At 43.6% G+C, this 18,070-nt stretch overlaps 1 protein-coding gene across 1 annotated transcript in view; it reads left to right on the forward strand.

Annotated features, from left to right (window-relative positions):
* DLG5 (discs large MAGUK scaffold protein 5) overlaps positions 1-18,070 on the forward strand; it is a 120,499-nt gene that overhangs the window by 61,122 nt on the left and 41,307 nt on the right. The gene's annotated exons all lie outside the window — the stretch shown is intronic.

Consider the following 18,070-nt stretch of genomic DNA (forward strand, 5'->3'; position numbering starts at 1 on the left):
CAATCCAAGGGGGGATACAGATGTTAATCAAATAACCACACACATTTTGTATTGTTATGAATATCACAAGGGCTACCAAGGAGGAGGTTCTGTGTGGTATGTGTGCTGTGTCACAGGAATTCGACTTAGTCTGGGAGCTTTGGACATCTGTAGCTTCTTTCCTTTGTATGGATTGTGTGAGATTACAGATGGAAAGAAACTTGCAAATATTAAAATTCTGTGCAAATACAAGATGGTAACAGTTACCATCGTTATTTTGGGGTGAGAGTATGTCCTGCTGCCCTTGCTCCTCTCTGCGTTCGAAGTTAGTTTCTTCACTTTGCTCAGCTCCTGTTTCACAATGACAGTAGTGCATGAGGAGCAGGCCAGTCAGAACACCGCTTCCTGTGAATGATGTAGGCCAGTGCCTCTTCTCTCGTAGCTTATGGTCTGGAACTGCCTGGGCTGCCCAGGGACGTGGCAGGGACTAATGATGCTCTGTGTCCACAGATGGTTGGACGTTTGGGGTTGGAAGACAGTCCCAGGCAGAGGCAGAGTGTCCTGCTAGCATTGCAGCATGGGTCCGATTAAGCAGAGCCCCTTCCCCATCAGAAACATTTATGGTTCCCCAGTTAAAGCAGGACCGTTGGGGCTTGATTGACACAAAGCCAGTATATAACAATCTGAACTCATCTGGTAATTTAGGATGACGTTGCCTTTGTTGCTTTTGTTTTCATTTACAGTTAAAATTTTTTAAATTGTGAGATTATTGCAAACTTACAGAAGAGTTGCAAATACAGTACAAAGAATTTTTCTCCTGTATCACTCAAGAATAAGTTGCCAACCTGGTGCCTCGTCACCCCTGAACATGTAAATGTGTACTTCTTGCAAACAGGGATATTCTCCTGTATAACAGTGACAGTGACACATCAGGAATTAAGGTTGACATGTACTACTGTCTAATCGTCAGACCCGGGTCAGGTTTTGCCAGTTGTCTCAATAATGTCTTTAATAGGAAAAGGATCCCATTCAGAATAACGCACTGCATTTAGTTGTCCAGTCTCTTTGGTCTCCTTCAGTCTGGAACAGTTCCTCAGGCTGTGACCTGCATGACCTTGACGTTTTGGAAGATTACAGGCTAGTTATTTTCTAGGTTGTCCCTCAACCTGGATTTGTTGGATCCCCATGGTTGGGTGAGTTTTTGCATCTTAGGCAGGAATGTCACAGAAGTGATGCTGCCTTTTTCTCATTGCATCCCGTTGATTGAGACTTGGCTGGATACGACTTATTACTGACGATGTTCACTTTGATCATTTGACTAAGGTGGTGTCTCTAGGCTTCTTCTCCAGTGTAGTGATACTTGTTTTCCCTGTATACACCCCCACACATACACACACACTCATGGTTTCCTGTTTCACTCAGTGGGTTGTATACCACTGTGGCCACGGGGAGCCCCTTCAAGCTTGCTTGTCTGTCTTTTTGACATGTCCCCTCATTCTTTGAGCACTTTCTTGATTTCTGGCACAAGAAGATGTTCCAGGTTCATTTGCTAACTTCCCTGCCCTAGTCCTGGAAATCAAACATTTCTCCTAGGAGTCCTCATTCCTTTTAGTGGAAAATGGTATTTAGAAGCATGATCTGAGTGCTGGGTGTAGTTGATGTGCTCATTGCTCCTGGGTGTAATCGCTCCAGGCCCTCTCAGTGGACAGAATAAGGAATATCTGAGTACACCGCCGCCCCCCCCAGCCCCCCCCACCACACACACTCACTCATACCTGTTTCCATGTGTCTCTCTCCCTCTTCCTAGTATATTTATACCTTCAATATGTAATATGTATATTGGAAACCATGAGTTCACACTGACATTTCCGGTTCCAGTCCAGTACTACAATATAACAGGGTTCGTTCTTGTTTTCTTCCTTTGCATTTTTGTAACTGCATTTCCTGGTAGTGAGAAACCTGGTTCTGATTATTCTTAATCTGTTTACTTGGTCCGTCTCCCGGGAGTACCTGCCTGCCTTTCCCTCTGCCACCTCCCTCCCACGCCATCCCTGCTTCTGACCCGTTGTGGGACCCCCATGCGCCTATGCAGGGCCCCTCCTCATCCCATGCAGGCTCCGATGGCCACTCTGGGGCACCCCTTGCCCAATGGAGCCTCCTGCCCTACTCTGCCTTACCAAATGGCTGTAAGGTTAAATAGTTCAAAACGGGGAAGGGCAGCGCTTTCTTCATGTTTTTATACTATTTTTTAAATTGCAAAATTAATATGCATTTTGTGAAGATGGTGGAGTAGAAGGATGTGCTCTCACTCCGTCTTGTGAGAACACCAGAATCACAACTAACTGCTGAACAGTCATCGACAGGAAGATACTGGAACTCACCAAAAAAGATACCCCACATCCAAAGACAAAGGAGAAGCCACAATGAGACTGTAGGAGGGGCGCAGTCACAATAAAATCAAATCAATAACTGCTGGGTGGGTGACTCACAAACTGGAGAACACTTACAGCACAGAAGTCCACCCACTGGAGTGAAGGTTCTGAGCCCCACATCAGGCTTCCGAACCTGGGGATATGGCAACAGGAGGAGGAATTCCTAGAGAATCAGACTTTGAAGGCTAGCGGGATTTGATTGCAGGAGTTTGACAGGACTGGGGGAAACAGAGACTCCGCTCTCGGAGGTCTCACACAAAGTAGTGTGTGCATCGGGGCCCAGGGGAAGGAGCAGTGACCCCAGGGGAGACTGAACCAGACCTACCTGCTAGTGTTGGAGGGTCTCCTGCAGAGGTGGTGGGCGGGGGTGGATGGCTCTGTCTCACCATGAGGACAAGGACACTGGCAGCAGAACTTCTGGGAAGTTCTCCTTGGCCTGAGCCCTCCCAGAGTCTGCCATTAGCCCCCCCCAAAGAGCCCAGGTAGGCGCCATTAGCCGCCCCCAAAGAGCCCAGGTAGGCGCCAGTGTTGGGTTGCCTCAGGCCAAACAACCAACAGGGAGGGAACCCAGCCCCACCCATCAGCAGTCAAGGAGATTAAAGTTTTACTGAGCTCCGCCCACCAGAGCCACAGTCAGCTCTACCCACCACCAGTCCCTCCCATCAAGCCTCTTAGATAGCCTCATCCACCAGAGGGAAGACAGCAGAAGCAAGAGGAGCTACAATCCTGCAGCCCGTGGAACACAAACCACATTCACAGAAAGACAGACAAGATGAAAAGGCAGAGGGCTATGTACCAGATGAAGGAACAAGATAAAACCCCAGAAAAACAACTGAATGAAGTGGAGATAGGCAACCTTCCAGAAAAAGAATTCAGAATAATGCTAGTGAAGATGATCCAGGACCTCGGAAAAAGAATGGAGGCAAAGATAGAGAAGATGCAAGAAATGTTTAGCAGGGCTTCCCTGGTGGCGCAGTGGTTGAGTCTGCCTGCTGATGCACGGGACACGGGTTCATGCCCCGGTCCGGGAAGATCCCACATGCCACGGAGTGGCTGGGCCCATGAGCCATGGCCGCTGAGCCTGCGCGTCTGGAGCCTGTGCTCCGCAACGGGACAGGCCACAGAGGTGAGAGGGCCGTGTACGGCAAAAAAAAAAAAAAGAAAAGAAAAAAAAAAGTTTAACAAAGGCCTAGAAGAATTAAAGAACAAACAGAGATGAACAATACAATAACTGAAATGAAAACTACACTAGAAGGAATCAATAGCAGAATAACTGAGGCAGAAGAACATATAAGTGACCTGGAAGACAGAATGGTGGAATTCACTGCTGCGGAACAGAATAAAGAAAAAAGAATGAAGAGAAATGAAGACAGCCTAAGAGACCTCTGGGACAACATTAATTTCACCAACATTTGCATTATAGGGGTCCCAGCAGGAGAAGAGAGAGAGAAAGGACCCGAGAAAATATTTGAAGAGATTATAGTCGAAAACTTCCCTAACATGGGAAAGGAAATTGCCACCCAAGTCCAGGAAGCACAGAGAGTCCCATACAGGATAAACCCAAGGAGAAACACGCCGAGACACATAGTGATCAAATTGGCAAAAGTTAAAGACAAAAATTATTGAAAGCAGCAAGGGAGAAACGGTAAATAACATACAAGGGAACTCCTATAAGGTTAACAGCTGATTTCTCAGCAGAAACTGTACAAGCCAGAAGGGAGTGGCACCATATACTTAAAGTGATGAAAGGGAAGAACCTACAACCAAGATTACTCTACCTGGCAAGGATCTCATTCAGATTCGATGGAGAAATCAAAAGCTTTACAGACAAGCAAAAGCTAAGAGAATTCAGCACCACCAAACCAGCTCTACAACAAATGCTAAAGGAACTTCTCTAAGTGGGAAAAGGAGCTACAAAAACAAACCCCAAACAATTAAGAAAATGGTCATAGGAACATAACATGTCAATAATTACCTTAAACGTGAATGGATTAAATGCTCCCACCAAAAGACATAGGCTTGCTGAATGGATACAAAAACAAGACCCATATATATGCTGTCTACGAGAGACCCACTTCAGACCTAGGGACACATACAGACTGAAAGTGAGGGGATGGAAAAAGATATTCCATGCAAACGGAAATCAGAAGAAAGCTGAAGTAGCAATACTCATATCAGATAAAATAAACTTTAAAATAAAGACTGTTACAAGAGACAAGGAAGGACACTACAATAATGATCAAGGGATCAATCCAAGAAGAAGATATAACAATTATAAGTATATATGCACCCAACATAGGAGCACCTCAATACATAAGACAAGAGCTAACAGCTATAAAAGAGGAAATGGACAGTAACACAGTGCTAGTGGGGGACTTTTAACACCTCACGTACACCAATGGACAGATCACCCAAACAGAAAATTAGTAAGGAAACACAAGCTTTAAATGACACAATAGACCGATAGATTTAATTGATATTTATAGGATATTCCATCCAAAAACAGCAGATTACACTTTCTTCTCAAGTGCCCAGGGAACATTCTCCAGGATAGATCACATCTTGGGTCACAAATCAAGCCTGAGTAAATTTAAGAAAATTGAAATCATATCAAGCATCTTTTCTGACCACAATGCTATGGGATTAGAAATGAATTACAGGGGAAAAAAACCATAAAGAAACACAAACACATGGAGGCGAAACAATACATTACTAAATAAACAATAGATCACTGAAGAAAGCAAAGAGGAAATCAAAAAATACATAGAGACAAATGACAAAACACGACGATCCAAAACTTAAGGGATGCAGCAAAAGCAGTTCTAAGAGGGAAGTTTACAGCTATACAAGCCTACCTCAAGAAACAAGAAAAATCTCAAACAATCTAACCTTACACCTAAAGGAACTAGAGAAAGAAGAACAAACAAAACCCAAAGTTAGCAGAAGGAAAGAAATCATAAAGATCAGAGCAGAAATAAATGAAACAGAAACAAAGAAAACAGTAGCAAAGATCAATAAAACTAAAAGCTCGTTCTGTGAGAAGGTAAACAAAATTGATAAATCATTAGCCAGACTCGTCAAGAAACAGAGGGAGAGGACTCAAATCAATAAAATTAGAAATGAAAAAAAAGTTATACCAGACACTGCAGAAATACAGAGCATCCTAAGAGACTACTACAAGCAACTCTGTGCCAATAAAATGGACAACCTGGAAGAAATGGACAAATTCTTAGGAAGGTATAACCTTCCACGACTGAACCAGGAAGAAATCGAAAATATGAACAGACCAATCACAAGTAATGAAATTGAAACTGTGATTAAAAATCTTCCAAGAAACAAAAGTCCAGGACCAGGTGGCTTCACAGGTGAATTCTATCAAACATTCAGAGAAGAGCTAACACCCATCCTTCTCAAACTCTTCCAAAGAATTGCAGAGGAAGGAGCACTCCCAAACTCATTCTATGAGGCCACCATCACCCTGATACCAAAACCAGACAAAGATACTAGAAAAAAAGAAAATTACAGACCAATATCATTGATGAATATAGATGCAAAAATCCTCAACAAACTATTAGCAAACAGAATCCTACAACACATTAAAAGGATCATACACCATGATGAAGTGGGATTTACCCCAGGGATGCAAGGATTCTTTAGTATATGCAAATCAATCAATGTGATACACCATATTAACAAACTGAAGGATAAGAACCATACGATCATCTCAATAGATGCAGAAAAAGCTTTTGACAAAATTCAACACCCATTTTATGATAAAATCTCTCCAGAGGGAGAGTTCCCTTCACAGAGGGAACCTACCTTAACATAATAAAGGCCATATATGACAAACCCACAGCCAACGTCGTTGTCAGTGGTGAAAAACTGAAACCATTTCCTCTAAGATCAGGAACAAGAGAAGGATGTCCACTCTCGCCACTATTATTCAACATAGTTTTGGAAGTCCTAGCCATGGCACTCAGAGAAGAAGAAAAAGAAATAAAAGTGATACAAATGGGAAAAGAAGAAGTAAAACTGTTTGCAGGTGACATGATACTATACATACAGAATCCTAAAGATGCTACCAGAAAACTACTAGAGCTAATCAATGAATTTGGTAAAATTGCAGGATACAAAATTAATGCACAGAAATCTCTTGCATTCCTGTATACAAAATGATGAAAAATCTGTAAGCGAAATTAAGGAAACTCCCATTTACCATTGCAACAAAAAGAATAAAATACCTAGTATTAAACCTACTTAGGCAGGTAAAAGACCTTTATGCAGAAAACTGAGACACTGATGGAAGAAATTAAAGATGATACCAACAGTTGGAGAGATACACTGTGTTCTTGGATTGGAAGAATCAATATTGTGCAAATGACTATCTTACCCAAAGCAATCTACAGATTCAGTGCAATCTCTATCAAATTACCAATGACATTTTTGACAGAACTAGAACAAAAAATCTTAAAATTTGTATGGAGACACAAAAGACCCCAAATAGCCAAAGTAGTCTTGAGGGAAAAAAGCAGAGCTGGAGGAATCAGACTCTGTGACTTCAGACTATACTACAAAGCTACAGTAATCAAGACGATGTGGTACTGGCACAAAAACAGAAATACAGATCAATGAAACAGGATAGAAAGCCCAGAGGTAAACCCAGTCACCTATGGTCAACTAATCTATTGACAAAGGAGGCAAAGATATACAATGGAGAAAAGACAGCCTCTTCAGTAAGTGATGCTGGGAAAACTGGACAGCTACATGTAAAAGAATGGAATTAGAACACTCCCTGACACCATACACAGAAATAAATGCAAAATGGATTAGAGACCTAAATGTAAGACCGGACACTATAAAAAAAAAACTCTTAGAGGAAAACATAGGAAGAACACCCTTTGACATAAATCACAGCAATATCTTTTTTGATCCACCTCCTAGAGTAATGGAAATAACAACAAAAATAAACAAATGGGACCAAATGAAACTTAAAAGCTTTTGCACAGCAAAGGAAACCATAAACAAGACGAAAAGACACCCCTCAGAATGGGGGAAACTATTTGCAAACGAATCAATGGACAAGGGATTAATCTCCAAAATATAAACAGCTCTTGCAGCTCAATTTTAAAAAAACCAAACAACCCAATCCAAAAATGGGCAGAAGACCTAAATAGACATTTCTCCAAAGAAGACATACACATGGCCAAGAAACACATGAAAAGCTGCTCAACATCACTAATAATTAGAGAAATGCAAATCAAAACTACAATGAGGTATCACCTCACATGGGTCAGAATGGCCAGCATCAAAAAATCTACAAACAACAAATGCTGGAGAGGGTGTGGAGAAAAGGCAACCCTCTTGTACTGTTGGTGGGAATGTAAATTGATACAGCCCCTATGGAGAACAGTATGGAGGTTCCTTAAAAAACTAAAAGTAGAATTTCCATATGACCCAGCAATCCCACTACTGGGCATATATCTGGAGAAAACCATAATTCAAAAGGACACATGCACCCCCATTGTTCATTGCAGCACTGTTTACAATAGCCAGGTCATGGAAGCAACCTAAATGCAACCTAAATCAACAGACCAATGGATAAAGAAGATGTGGTACATATACACAATGGAATATTACTCAGCCATAAAAAGGAACGGAATTGGGTCATTTGTAGAGACGTGGATGGATCTAGAGACTGTCATACAGAGTGAAGTAAGTCAGAAAGAGAAAAACTAATGTCGTATATTAACGCATATATGTGTAACCTAGAAAAATGGTACAGATGAACCGGTTCATCACAGTGTTTGGCAGAAATTGAGACACAGATGTAGAGAACAAACGTATGGACATCAAGGGGGGAAAGCGGCAGCAGGTGGGGGTGGTGGTGTGATGAATTGGGCGATTGGGATCAACATGTATATACACTGATGTATATAAAATGGCTGAGTAAGAACGTGCTGTATAAAGAAATAAATAAAATTCAAAAATTCAATAAAATTATGCATTTTGTAACACAATAAAAGAATCAAGCAATAGAGACATTTAAAAGATAAAAGAATATTCGTGTAGTCTCACTCCACGGAAATAACTAACCATAGCTATGTTACTTTGAAAAGTTTGAGATTTATATCTGTACACATAGAACCCTTTATATCTTGTTAACGTATTTGAGAAAATGGAATCGCACCGTTCCTTTTGTTGCTAACATTGTTTTTTTGCTGAATGTGTCACATGCATCTTTCTATTTCAATACAGATTCTCCTTCCTTGTTTTTAACGGCTGCAGAGTATTGAGTTACATAGGAGCATCATCATTGATTTAACCAGTCTCTTATTGACTGACCCTTGGACTAGTTTCAGTATTTTCCCATTATAAACTATGTTCTGTTGAAAAATGTGTTTCTGTGCCTTATTTTGTTTCTCTGATATTTGTTGAAGCCTTATGTGGAGTACACAGTCCAGGCTCCGTGCAGTCCGCTAAACTGGATATACTTGGAGATAGCTGGCGTCTTGTCCACAAGCCTCTGAGTAGGGGGTTTGGTTGTGTGGGGGAAGTCTGGTGGTGGGCGTGGGTAGGCCTGGCCCAGCGGTGGTAACGGGAAGGTTCCTGGAAGGGGAGGTGAGTGCAGGCCAGGGCAGCAGGAGTCCAGCTGGGGCAGAAAGCCCCGCAGCACAGCAGGGGCGTCCGCAGCCCACCTGCTGCACCATCTCAGAGAAGCAACTCTCACTCCCCACCTTCCTCTGCTCCGCCCTTTAACCTTCCGGCCCTGGAGGGGGCGGGGCGGGGCGGGGCGGTGCTCTGGGAGCGTTGCTTGAAGGATGAAGTGAGGCACCAAGGAGAAAGTGCTGGACCTGCGTTTCTTCTGGGGGTGGTGGGAATGTTCTGCGGTTAGACAGCGGCAGTTGCCGCACAGCTTTGTGGATTCACGACCTTGTGAATATTCCAAAACCCATAGAATTGTGCACTTTAAAGGGTGAATTATATGGTATGTGATTTATATCTCAAAATAAAAGGCTCCAGTTACCACTTGGTCATAAAAAACCAAAAACCTGCCCTCTTGAGGCATGATGTTTTATTGCCTCCCATTCTCTGACTTCCCTCAGGACCCAAACAGCTCGTATGCGCATCCAGGCCAAGATGATGGCCTCCTGTCCCCCGCTTCCCGTCCCCCGACAAGTGACCTGGGAAGGCTTTCTCCCCGATGCTTCCATCTCACATCACTCCTCTTCTCCTTTTCCTATAGCGCTGACCCTTGGGGGGGGTAGTTGATTACAGTGGTCAGTGACTTTCCCCGGTTCTCTTCAGCTGGACCAGTGCCCCTTAGCAAGTGGCCTGCGGGCCACCTCAGGGCCCCCCCGCCCAGGAGAGGAGGGCCCAGTGCCTCGGGTGGGTGTGAGGGGTGAGGGGTGTGTCTGAGCTGCCAGGCCACCTGCTCTCCCCAGCCAGCGCCGTAGCATTTTCACCAGGTCTAGGACGGGTGCTGGGCTGTGAAAAGCTCAGGTCTTGGATAGGCCAACAGCCGAGAAAGCAGGGCACATGGGGGTGGCCACAGGTCTCCTCCCTGCAGGCCCTGGGGCCAAAGGTTGACCTCACTGGACAAGGCTGGTTTTGTTGCCTGGTTCCTCCCACGCCTTGTTAACTTGAAGAGGCCCTTGCGGGGGTAAATGGTGCTGTTTGACTTGCATGTTTGCTTGAGGGATTTGTGGGCTCCCAGCCTTCTACATGATTTATCTCAGAGGAAATGAGGCAGCTGTGTGGGAGGGCACCATGGGCCTGGGGCCTGGGACCTCTCCCTCTCCAGAGCAGCAGACAGGTGGTTTTTCTCATGTGTTTGCATGTGTGCGAGCATGCGTGCGTGCGTGTGTGTGTGTGTGTGTGTGTGTGGCCAGGGGGAGCACGGTATGGCAGTTCCATCTCCAGGGGACCGCAGTCAGAATGCACCATCTGGATGCCCAAGTGTTCCGGGGCAGAGATGGCCAAGCCTTGGTCGGGGAGCAACGTAGAGGGTAGTTTTGCATCTCCTTTCTTTACAATAATGCATATTCTTTGGTTAAAAAACAACTTCAACGACAGTGAAGTCACCCACCCCCACCTCAGCCCTGGTGTCACTTCCTGGAGGTGACTGACCTCTCTGAACCACTTGGGATATTTCCTTGTGGACATTTGCTATGTCATACTTAACACACAAAGTTTTGTTTTTATTTTCTGCCACCTGCCTTTTTTTTTTTTTTTAACTGTGCAGTATATCATGGGTCTCCTTGTATTTTCTGTAAATTTGGAGCATACAACAAGATATTTCATAGTTTAGTTGTCAGTAATTTATTAACTCCATTCTGTGTGTGTTGGGAACCTTGGTAGTCTGCACTTTTTCCCATTACAAATTACTTTTTGATGGGCACCCTTACATATGTCCTTATGTTCCTTTGTGCATGTTTTTCTGAAGTTTGTTTCTTAAAAGGTACAATTGTCAGGTTCAGAGCAGTGCTTTTCTTTTTTTAAAAAAATAGGTTCTGCCAATTTATTGGGGAAACTTAAGGCTCCAGGAAAGTTCCCTCTCCTCCTTCTGGCCTTGTCAGGTGACAAAAAGAGTAAATATACTCTTTTCTTTGGTGATTCATTTCTTTGGTGATTCATGAAAGTTAACTTCTTTTCTCAGATAACCCAAGAAAGGGGTTTCTTAGTCTTCAAAGAGCTTGGCTCTCAGAGAAGCCCAGAGTGTTTCTGACCAGTGTGGAGCAGGATATAAGGACAGCTGTGTTCTTGGCCTCTCTGAGGGGAGCAGCTCAGGCTGTGGCTGTCTTGGTGTGTGGATGGGACCAAACCCTGGGTTTGTGCCTCCCCTGGGTCACTTTCACCCCCTCCTCACAGGCCGGAGGAGAGTCATCTCTAAAGACTGCTGCCTGCATGAGCTGAGAAGTGTATCACCTTTTTCATTTTAGAATTCTGTCTATTATATTATATATTATATAATAGATATATATATATAATATATATATAATATATATATAAATTATATATATTATATATATAATATATAATATATTATATATTATAACTATTCTGTCTCTCAGAGTACTGTTAGCCTCAGCTGGGAAGCTGAACATTTGACTGTTAGTGTGTGTGCGCCTAACTGTCTACCAAGAACATAATCGTGTAATAGTAAAAAGGAAAAATTGTAGACTGATAGGGGAGTTTTTCAAATCCTCTGGAGTTAACTGTGACTGCGGTTTTCCCAGATTTCTTCAGAGGCTTTTGATTACATTAGCACAGGCGTGATTCTCAGCCCTGCTTGTAGAGAAAAGTTGAGAAGTGTTAGGGGCCCCATGAGCCTCTGAATATCCGGGTGCTGTCGTATGGGAAAGAGACTGTTCTTGTGACTCCAGGGCTACGACGAGAGGTTAGGAGTTGAGGAAAATGGGTAGCTCATAAAAAGCGAGGCCTTCTCATGCAGAGCTTTCACCTGTGGAATGGGCAGCTGAGACAGCACAGGGTATCAGTCTGATCTCCCTAGGGTCGCCTCTCCTGATCCCGGATCCTACTGCGTTAGCAGGGCTGGGTTGGGCATCAGAAAGGATCCCAACCTTTCTGATTTTGTTTCTGGGTTTGTTCTGGGATTTTCTCTGATTGACCCTGTCTCACTGGAAAATTGTGACCCATCCTGGCAGCAGATTCACTCTGCCCTCAGTTGCCTCTGGATTGTCATACAGACCCCATCCAAGCACCTCACGGTTGGGGCATTTGGGGGCTACTTCCCAGTGAAGAGAGGCCAAACCGCAGTGTTGACTGTTGTGGACCAGTACACGTGGGCTCTGCTGGGCCAGTGCCCAGAACAGGGTTTTTCTTTGCATTGTTTCAAGGCAGTCTTTAAAATTAGGTTTTATTTTATTAACATGTGGGGTGATATTTAATTTATATTTTATTAAATTTTTTAAAAAATTGAAGTATAACTGACATGTAACTTTGTATTAGTTTCAGGTGTACTATATTACGATTTGATATTTGTATACATTGTGAAATGATCACCACAGTAAGTCCAGTTAATATACATCAACTTATATAGTTACACATTTTTTTTCTTGTGATGAGAACTAATTTGTTTCTTGTTCTTCTTTTTTCTTCTTTTTTTTTAAAATATTTATTTATTTATTTGGCTGCGCCGGGCCGGGTTTTAGTTGCGGCATGCGGGATCAAACCCAGGCCCCCCTGAACTGGGAGCATGGAGTCTTAACCCCTGGACCACCAGGGAAGTCCCAGAGCTAGTTTGTTCCTTGAATGAAGCTTGGAAGGCTGGACAACTGTGGGAGTGCATTTGGCTGTCTACTCAGGCCTGCTACCTTGTGGGAAACTCTGGGAATGGCAGCAGTGCTTTTGTTCTGTAGTAAACCACAGGGGGCTCTTTTGGAGCCTTGGGCTTCTCACCTGGCTTGGAGATGTTTAGAGAATAAAACATTTGGAGTGATTTTTAATTGGAATGTTTGAGGTACTGCCCACAAGACAGGGCAGTCTGGTCTAGAAGCTGGTTCTTTTCCAGCTGTGACCCTGAAGGCAGGAGAGCTCTCCACTGGCGCTCTGTGTCCTGGGCATGTGTGGGCACGTCCTTGTGGGATGCCCTTCTCATCTCTCAGTGGTGGGCACTGTGTCAGCTGATGTCCTTGCTGTCCTCCAACCCTCATTGTCTGCACCTGGACAAATTCAGTGGTCCTCAGTTTGTACTGCACTTGGGGACCCAGTTCTCCTTTGTCTAGTAATTTATGGAAAAGAATAATGTTGTATCTCTATCTTGCAACATATACAAAAATATATTCCAGTAGTTTAAATAAATAGTTTAAAGATTTAAATGTGAAAAGTAAAACTAACACTTTTTAAGAAAACTAATGAGAGAGAGTATCCTCATGATCTCAAGGTAGGAAAGAAAGAATTTCTTAAGTAAAACAACCAAACCACAAACCATAAAGGAAATGATTGATAGATTTTACCACATTAAAACGTGAAATTTTAGTAAAAAAGGGCACTCAAGAAGATTTAAAAGCCACATACTGGGAAAAGATATTTGTAATGAATATAACTGGAAAAGGATCAGTACCTGGAATTTAGAAATAAGTTCTGCAGAAAGAAAGGAAGGGAGAGGAAGGGGGAGGGGGGGAGGAAGGGGCAGGTGGGGAAGGAAGGAGGAAAGGAAAATAAAGGATATGGACAGGCAATTCATAGAAGAGAAAGTGTGTGTAGTCAATAAACATAAGGAGAGTTGCTCTGTCTTTCTAGTAATCAGGAAAAGCAAGTTTTTAAAAAAAGAGATCTTATTTTTTGTCCGTGAGATTGGCAGTACTTAAAAAAGAAGTCTGATTGTTTCACGATAGCCAAGAGGTGGAAACATCCCAAGTATCCTTTGACGAATGAATGGATGAGCAAAATGCAGTACATATAAACAATGGAATATTTTTCATCTTTAAGAAGGAAGGAAATTCTGTCACATACTGCAGCCTGGATGAACCTTGAGGACATTATGCTAAATGAAGTCAGTCAGTCACAAAAAGATAAATACTGTAGGATTCCTTTTATATGATTCTATTTATAAATACTGTATATACCTCTAGATTAGTTGGATTCATAGAAAACAAAGTAGGAGGCTGGCTGCCAGGGGCTGGGGGAGGGGGAACAGCTAATTGTTTAGTGGGGACAGAGTTTCAGTTTTGCAAGATGAAAAAGTTCTGGAAGTTGGTTGCACAACGATGTGAATACACATCACGCTACAGAAATGTATACTTCAGAGGTTGAAGAAGGCTAAGACGGTTATGTGTATTTTATCACAAGTAAAAACTAAAAGAAGAACCTGACCGTATGAAACCTTGGTGAGGATGTGTTGATGATGGTAACTTTCAGAATTCCTGCCCACAGGTGGTGGGATATAAATTGGGATAGCCACCCTGGAGAGCAATTTGCTATCGTCCAATCAGTGGGGAAAAGTCCGTATTCTGATCCTTAGCTCTACTTCAAGGTGTCCACCCTAGAGGGGAATCTCACCGGTGTGGGAGAGGAGACGTGTACAGGGTTCACAAGAGTGTCATTTATAACAGCAAAAAAAATGGAGATGAGGTAAACGTCTATCCATCAGACTGAGAATGTGTGATGCAGGCATAGAGAACAGACTTGGGGCTGCTAAGGGGGAGGGGGGTGTGGGGGGGGTGGATTGGGAGTTTGGGACTAGCAGATGCAAACTATTACATATGGAATGGATAAACAACAAGGTCCTACTGTGTAGCACAGGGAACTATATTCAGTATCCTGTGATAAACCATAAAGGAAAACAATGTAAAAAAGAATATATATGTATGGCTGAATCACTCTGTTTGTATAGCAGAAGTTAACAGAATGTTGTAAATCAACTAGACTTCAATTTAAAAAGATCTATCCACAATACAAAATAGATAACCAACAACGATCTACTGTATAGCACAGGGAACTATACTCAATATCTTATAATAACCTATAATGGGAAATAATCTAAAAAAGATATATATATATATGTAAAACTGAATCACTTTGCTGTACACCTGAAACTAACACAACATTGTAAATCAAATATATTTCAATAAAATTTTTTTAAAAATCTAAAAAAAAAAACCCGTGTGATGTACTCCTACAGTGAAGCACTACCTGCACCACTGACTGCACCTCAAAAGCAGCATTGACTAGAAGGAAGCACATGGAACACCATTAGGAACTTTCATGAGTACAGAAGTAGTATAGGTAGAATATTGTGCATGGTGATGGTTGACAGCAAATTTAGGAGAGCAATTCTGGAGGGGAGGAGAGGGGTACTAGATAAGAGAAGGGTGTACTGGGGGCTTTGGCTAAGCACTTGTACTATTTTATATCTTTGGAAAGCAATTTGAGACATACGACAAGGTAGAGTCGGCCCTCTATATCCGTGGGTTCCACATCTGAGGATTCAACCAACCAGGAATTGGGAAAAAAAAAAAATCCCAGAAAGTTTGAAAGAGCAAACCTTGAATTTGCCTTGCTGACAGCTATATTTACATAGCGTTTTTGTTGTGTTGGGTATTATAAGTAATCTAGAGATGATTTAATGTATAGGGAGGATGTGCGTAGTTCGTATGTAAATACTACACCATGTTATATGAGGGATGTGAGCATTCATGGATTTTGGTATCCGTGAGGCGTCCTGGAACCAGTCCTTAAGATGAGAGCTAAGTGGTGGGTACTTAAAATTCTGTTACCTTATTTGCTGTGCTTTGCTGTATGTTTGGAAGATACTGCATTGTGTCTTTAAGAAGACTTTAAATGATCGAGTGAGGCTAAGTCAGTGGTTTTCTGACTATTTCTCAGCATGCAGTCCTGATCTGCAACAGTGACACATTTTTATAAAATGGTGAAGATTTTAACCGCCCGAGGAAGCTGTGTACCTATTTTTAAAGTGAGTTTTGTAGTTTGGTGTCCTCGTAAGATTTCCTTTGAAGGAAGGAGTTTTGCTTTAAAAATAAAAAAAAGAAAAGGAAAAAGACTAAAAGCCCTGAATGAGCTGATTTCTGAGATTCCCTTTTTCCCCATTAATCTGTAGTCCTAGGAGCTAATGTCTCAGAGGAATGAACTCACTTTCCTTGCCTCTAAAAGATTCTGACATTTGAATTAGCTCTTTCCTGTTAATCGTATTTATTGAGGGCTCACCCTCCCTCCACAGGGAATATTCAGTAGTTCCAGGTTCTGGTTCTCTGGGCTGCAAAGATCTTCTGATAACTCAGGGTCCATGTTGGATGAGCCAGGTGATTCCTGGACTGTTGGACCTGGAACGGTTAAGCAAGCCTTTCTGGCTCAGTCGTGTCATGGGGTGGGGGGGCTGCGGGGGTGCTCCGGAGATATGAGCCCTCAGCCCAAGGGCTCACTCAGATCCCCTGAGGTGCTTAGCAGAAGTCAGCCGGCCCTGACCACCTCTTAACACATCTTGTATTTTGTTCTGTAGAGCAGCACCCTGGGTGAGCGTTAGTACCCCCTGTAATTCAGAGTAGAAAGCTCTCTTGCTTAAACCCTCCCATGGTTCCCATCTCACTCAGGATACAGTCTTTGCTGTGAGCCTTGAAACTGTGCCGACTTCTCTGGCCTTTTTATTTTTATTTTTTTAAATCTGCACTCTTAATCTTATACTTTTTTTTTTTTTTTTTCCGGTACGCGGGCCTCTCACTGTTGTGGCCTCTCCCGTTGCGGAGCACAAGCTCCGGACGCACAGGCTCAGCGGCCATGGCTCACGGGCCCAGCCGCTCCGCGGCACGTGGGATCTTCCCGGACCGGGGCACGAACCCGTGTCCCATGCATCGGCAGGCGGACTCTCAACCACTGCACCACCAGGGAAGCCCTAACCTTATACGTTTTAAAAAGTATATATTTATTTATTAATTTGGTTGTGCCAGGTCTTAGTTGCGGCAGGCGGGCTCCTTAGTTGCGGCATGCGTGTGGGATCTAATTCCCTGACCAGCGATTGAACCCGGGCCCCCTGCATTGGGAGCGCGGAGCCTTAACCACTGCCTTCTGGCCATTTTTTTGAATCCACTTCTCCTTGTTCACTGGGTTCCAGTCACTCCTCCCTGCCCTCCTGTTTGTGCCTAGGACATGGCTGGTGATTCCTGCCTCAGGGCCTTTGCACTTTCTCACTCTCTGCCTCATGTGCTCTTGGCTGCTGGTCTTCATTTGCACCCAGGCTCGGAAGTCACCTTCTTAGAAAGACCTCCTCAGGCTGTGGACTCTCTCACAAGCTACTCTGCTGCCCAGAAGTCTCTCTCCAGCTCGTTATCCTGTTTTATTTTTTATTTCCTCGACAGCCCTTATTATGCTCTCAAGTTATTTTATTTGAGAACTGATCTCTGTCTACCGATCTCGGTCTCTGTGTGTTTGTATCGGCCCATCAGGATAAGCGGTCCACAGGCCACCGTCACTGTGTCTGTTCGGCATCACCAGCATTTAGAACAGGGCTAGAAGGTATTAGGTACTTGTGTCAGGGATCCTCAGCATCGCCCTCAGGTTTGGTGATTTGCTAGAAGAACTCACAGGACGTAGCGTATAATCCTACTCACAGCTAAAATCTATTTCAGCCAAAGGGCACAAAGCAAAATCAGCAAAGGGAAGATCGGTGCATGGTGTGAAGTCCAGAGGCAATCAGGTGCTAGGTTCCAAGAGTCCTCCCGCTGTGGAGTCTCACAGGACAGACTTAGTTCCCCCAGTACCGAATCGTGACAACACGTGTGAAATGTAGCCAGGGAAGCCCATGAGATGCTCTCTGCCCGGGGCTTTTACTGGGAGCTGGCCACGTAGGAACCCCCTGCTTAGCATGCTCTGAAATTTCAGACTCCCAGAAGAAAGCAGGAGCTGAGCCGGAAGCACACTGTTCGTCCAGTCCAGGCGTGGGGAGCCCTTCCTGTCACTCGGGAAAGTTTTGTATCAGTCCAGGGAACTGCTTACAGTTCACGTTCCCAGACGCCAGCTAAGGGTCAACTTGCAAGCAGGCCTTTCTAAGGATGGAAGTCTCAGGCCTGCTATGGTGACTCTTTCCTGTATACTACTTAAGAAATGTTTGTGAACGAATGAATCAACTCAGCGGGGCCTGTGGAATCAGATCTCAAGACCCCTGAAAGCCAGAGGGTGTGACCTCC

The sequence above is a fragment of the Delphinus delphis genome, chromosome 16 (assembly GCF_949987515.2).
Source record: "Delphinus delphis chromosome 16, mDelDel1.2, whole genome shotgun sequence".
In the NCBI taxonomy this organism is placed as follows: Eukaryota; Metazoa; Chordata; class Mammalia; order Artiodactyla; family Delphinidae; genus Delphinus; species Delphinus delphis.